A 6,000-nucleotide genomic window follows, 5' to 3' on the forward strand; every position below is an offset into this window, starting at 1 on the left:
GCAAAAGAGTTTCTGTAGCTGAAGAATTAGGACCTTATTTCTTATTAAGAATAACAGATAATAAATACAAGGACAAGTCTTAAAACACAATAGGGGTCTAGGAATGGAAAACAAACCCATGGTAGATAAAAGACAACATGAAGGAATGTCGGGGTGCCAGAAACTGCCTCTTTATGTTGCCCAATTGGGAAGGTTATCATTAGGCAGAGGAGACTGACAAAAGTTATCGTAGTTCCTATTGTAGAAATGTGCTGCGATTTACTCACACTTTTCATATATTAAGAGTCAGCTCCTGAGTGGACTGCAGAAGGCACCCCTTACCACAATCAGCTAGAAATCTTCTTTGTTCCAGGTGGGCTGCTGCATCAGCTTGCAGACTGCAGGAGATAAAAACAAGGTTTTGACCGATTAGACATTGAACAAATGGAAAGCAAAACAGATTAGCTGCCTGCATTACAATGCACAGCAGTCATCACCAGTAGCAAAGATGTAAGAGTCAGCACTGTTAAGACAATTTGCTTTGCCGTGTTGTTAAAGGAATTAGTCTAAATATCTGTGTCTACCTTCTTAACGCGTTACCTCAGAATGTATAGTTGAGTGTTTCAACACATGTAGTTCTCACTGATACTCACTTTGTAAACAAGCAGGCAGCTGCAGTCTCCTGTCAGTCTTTGTGTCTCTCTTCTGTTAGTGGTAAAGTCCCTGAAAAGAGCTCTGCAGTAAAAGGGCATCTGTTTTCTAGGTTGTGAGCATTATTGTCTGTGTCCACTTCCACCTATTGCCCAATTCCAGTCACACAAGCCACTGTCTGTTAATCCTCGAAGGAGCTGCAGTTACAGTGTATTGGCAGTTCAAATTAGGCCTATGGATCTGATTTCTAATTAGGCCTATGGATCTGATTTCTAATTAGGACTATGGATCTGATTTCTAATTAGGACTATTTTTTATTGGTACCAATCTTCCTGCCTTAATCCATTAAGTACCATTAAGAAAACACAATTTTCTTTAAAAAAATCATTACACAAGTTGTGTTTATGAAAGTTGATACATTCTTTTCTAAATCAATATTTCATCACAGAAAAATAATGTAAATTCTTTGTTTCGGTTACAAACTGCTGTGTCCTATTTTGAGGACAGTCAAGTTAGACATGTACCCATAATCAGTGCAGTGAAATTTCACACCAGCTATGAAGCTCGACACATAGAAAATGGAGCTTTATCATCACCACATGTAGGAAAACATCAAGAAATTGATCATTTTTAGGCTTCAGTTTCTTATTTTATATTGAGGCATCATAAAAGCATGGGAAGGGTTGTACTGTTTTTGCAGAAATAACAGTTACATTTAGACTTAACTTTCGCACTTAACGAAAAAAGAGTAAGTTATCATAACAATATAAAGAGAACATTTTAATACGTTAAAAATGCTTTAAAAATTAGAAAGTAGCCTCTTCCCAAACGAGGACAGTGACATTTAATGGGTTTTTAGTCCTTGCAATTTAAGAAATCCAATGTAGGATTCAGATCTCCACTGTAGTTCAAGTACAGATCACATCCAGTGTTGTATTTGGGCATGTCTGTACTTTTCATCATTTTGTTCCGCTAAGATCTTTTTAATAATAATACAGCCACTAAAAAGCACATTCAATTGGCTTAGAGTGTTTATCCATTGCTCAAGTGTTAACTACAGGATTTCTGTTTTCAATTATATCTGAAGCATATTTTCTGTGTAATGTTGATAGACCCATAATACATTTGATGAGACAATATATATATTATATATAATATATATATATATATATATATATATATAGATATATATATAATAATATATATAGATATATATATATACTAATATCAGTGGGACTCTGGGCCCTGCATTTTACTTAGCCAAAATAAACTTGAATGTAAAATCCCACTTTAATAAAAAAAATTTAAACCAGGCAACTCAGCTTTTAATTATCAACAAAATGATTTGTAGTCAGCTCTGGGGGTTAATTATCGAGTTTTATGAGTCTTTATGGGTTTAATTTTCTATAAGCTTTTTTTTTGTGTTTAGTCTGTTGTGACTGTCTAAGCCCAGATCCACAGTGATGTCATTACCGCATTTTAATTGCTGGGTTCCTGTTGTGCAGAGCTTTTATTTCAGCCATTTGTTTTAAAGTAATCGTGCTTATTGTGTTGTGCACAAGACAACATTCATACACGAAGTGAAACAGAAAGAAACATGTTAATCACACAGACTGGTGGTGGAGGTTTGGCTTGTCTACTTACCAACTTGGTTCTAACACAAAGGGAAAGAGTATTCCAATAGAAAAACAGGGCGATAGTCCAGAAAATACAGTGCAAATGGTAATGTTTGTCGTTTATGAATGTGCTTCTGGAGGTTCCCTAAGGTAAATGATTCAGTGTGTCTTTGCTTTTAGACACTACAATTTGCATCAACGGTAGGTGTACAGATTCTACAGACCAGCCAGTTTGACTGTTCAAAACTAAGGTTGTTTGTTTTTCATTTGATAGAAAACACAAACAATTGTAATGTTATAAAACTATTGTTCTGAGTGCTAGATTTAACATTATTTCACTTACAGCACAATGGTTCCAAACAAACTATAACAGAAAATAACAAGTAGACACAAATTAACCTAAAATCCAGTGGTAGCTCATTCCAGAAGAACCAGACTATGAAAGAGCCAGGTTTAGTTTTAGTTCTTGGCACAGAAAGGATTCACTGTACAACACTTCTTAATGCACAAGTCAATGTAGTATGAGACACAATGCTTTTAAGAAAAGAAGAAAGCTGATGAATATTGTATTTATAACAAGTTGTCATTAAATGATCTCTAAGTGTCAAATCACCTTAATTTACTTGCTTATAAAAGGTACAACAGAACCCACTATATACATTTTCTCAGTATGAAAAGTGAAAATGAAAATAAAGAAGAGATTAAGTACACTAACAAATGCATTTAAAAATGTTAAAAGATTAAACAAATAAGAAATGCCCTATCCAATATGCAGTACTTGCACTTCAGTTGATTTCTGCGGACAGCTGTTTGCTGGTCACATGTGTGCAGTGACCTGTGCTAAGAAAACACTTGAACAACCTCACATCACTACTGTTCAATGCAAAAGCAAAGATTAAAAAGTTAACATAATATAGAGTTACACATTAGTTTAGGGATGTTTTTATCATATATTCAAAGGGTTCAGACCTAAAGATGATTCATTTTCACATGGGCATTATCCATTAATTTTGAAAGCTAAGGTTCTGAGACAGTTACCAAGATAGTTACCAATATACAAATACCGTCTATAACAATATCTATAATGAAGTTCCCCTCTTTAATAACAGTAATTCTGGATCTGGGTTTATGAAATGACATGCAGGAGTTGAAATATAAAAACTTGTTATTGGTTCACTCCATCCACCAACCAAGCACAACTTGATGACACCCAAAGACTAGCCAATAGGCGAGGGAAGAAGGTGAGCAGTTTGTCTGTGTGTCTCACAGGCAGACTTCTGGCTTGCAGTGAAGCAGTAGACCGGCATTATAAATACTGCAGTTATCATTATCTATTTGTAGCATGTGTTACATTAACCTGTGTGGCTTTATACAGTACTGTAAAAAAAAATTTAGGCGGGTGTGAAAAAATGCTGTAAAGTAAGAATGCTTTCAAAAATAGACATGTTAATAGATTATATTTATCAATTAACTAAATGTAAAGTGAGTGAACAGAAGAAAAATCTAAATCAAATCCATATTTGGTGTGACCACCCTTTGCCTTCAAAACAGAATCAATTCTTCTAGGTACACTTGCACAAAGTCAGGGATTTTGTAGGCATATAGTCAGGTGTATGATTAAACAATTATACCAAACAGGTGCTAATGATCCTCAATTCAATATATAGGTTGAAACACAATCATTAACTGAAACAGAAACAGCTGTGTAGGAGAAATAAAACTGGGTGAGGAAAAGCCAAACTCAGCTAATAAGGTGAGGTTGCTGAAGACAGTTTACTGTCAAAAGTCATACACCATGGCAAGACTGAGCACAGCAACAAGACACAAGGTAGTTATACTGCAACAGCAAGGTCTCTCCCAGGCAGAAATTTCAAGGCAGACAGGGGTTTCCAGATGTGCTGTCCAAGCTCTTTTAAAGAAGCACAAAGAAACGGGCAACGTTGAGGACTGTAGACGCAGTGGTCGGCAAAGGAAACTTACTGCAGCAGATGAAAGACACATCTTGCTTACTTCCCTTCGCAATTGGAAGATGTCCAGCAATGCCATCAGCTCAGAACTAGCAGAAAACAGTGGGACCCTGGTACAACCATCTACTGTCCGGAGAAGTCTGGTCAGAAGTGGCCTTCATGGAATACTTGCGGGCAAAAAGCCATACCTTAATCGACTCAACTACGCATGAAAACACAGGAACTGGGGTGCAGAAAAATGGCAGCAGGTGCTCTGGACTGATGAGTCAAAATTTGAAATATTTGGCTGTAGCAGAAGGCAGTTTGTTCGCCGAAGGGCTGGAGAGCAATACACGAATGAGTGTCTGCAGGCAACAGTGAAGCATGGTGGAGGTTCCTTGAAAGTTTGGGGCTGCATTTCTGCAAATGGAGTTGGGGATTTGGTCAGAATTAATGGCCTCCTCAATGCTGAGAAGTATAGGCAGATACTTTTCCATCATGCAATACCATCAGGGAGGCATCTGATTGGCCCCAAATTTATTCTGCAGTATGACAACAACCCCAAACATACAGCGAAAGTCATTAAGTACTATCTTCAGCGTAAAGAAGAACAAGGAGTCCTGGAAGTGATGGTATGCCCCCCACAGAGCCCTGATCTCCACACCGTCGAGTCTGTCTGGGGTTACATGAAGAGAGAGAAGCAACTGAGGCTGCCTAAATCCACAGAACTGTGGTTAGTTCTTCTAGATGTTTGGGCCAACCTACCTGCCGAGTTCCTTCAAAAACTGTGTGCAGGTGTACCTAGAAGAAGTGATGCTGTTTTCAAGGCAAAGGGTGGTCACAACAAATATTGATTTGATGTAGATTTTTCTTCTGTTCACTCACTTTGCGTTTTGTTAATTGATAAATATAAACTATCAACATGCCTATTTTTGAAAGCATTCTTACTCTACAGCATTTTTTCACACCTGCCTAAAACTTCTGCACAGTACTGTATATTTGGTACCATTTGGTGAATGTTTGTTTTTTGTTCTGCCTCTGTGCTCCACTTGGCAAGAACCGAACTGCGCTCTGCTGAAAAGTAATGGAAGAGAGCCAAACTCATTGCTGCCCTAGACCTCTACCGCTCCCTCCTCCCCTCCTTCTCTTCTACTCTGTCCTCTGCTAAATGCTCCTATTTCTAATCTATTATCCAATCCTCCACTAATAACCCCTGGAAACTATTCTCTACCTTCTCCTTCCTCAACCCTTCTCCCCCTCCTCTATCTCCTCTGATGACTTTGCCACTTTCTTCTCCTCTAAAATTTCTGATATCCACAAACTCTTTAACGCCTCTCCCTCTCGCTCCAACCCCAACACCTCTGTTTCCCCTTCTAACTCACCCTCCTTCTCCTCCTTCTCTCCCCTCACAGACTCTGGCCTCTCCTCCCTCCTCCAGAACCACAAACCCACTACGTGTGTGCTGGACCCCATCCCAACTCACCTCGTTCAAGCTGCTGCTCCTGCTCTACTCCCCTTCATCTCATTCCTTCTTAACACCTATCCCCTCTCTGGCCTCTTTCCCTCTGCCTTGAAACAAGCCTCTATCACCACCCTCCTCAAAAACCTACCCTCGACCCCCTCTCTTAATCTTACTCTCTAAAACTCTCGAGCGGGCAGTACACCACCAGCTCTCTGCTTTCTTGTCTAACCACTCTCTACTCAACCCTCTCCAATCTGGTTTCCGCTCCGCTCACTCCACTTAAACTGCTCTCCTATCTGTCACTAACTCGCTAAACTCTGCCTGTGCTGCCTCTCTCTCCTCTGCT

This window comes from Polyodon spathula, chromosome 2, assembly GCF_017654505.1.
Source record: "Polyodon spathula isolate WHYD16114869_AA chromosome 2, ASM1765450v1, whole genome shotgun sequence".
Taxonomy (NCBI): Eukaryota; Metazoa; Chordata; class Actinopteri; order Acipenseriformes; family Polyodontidae; genus Polyodon; species Polyodon spathula.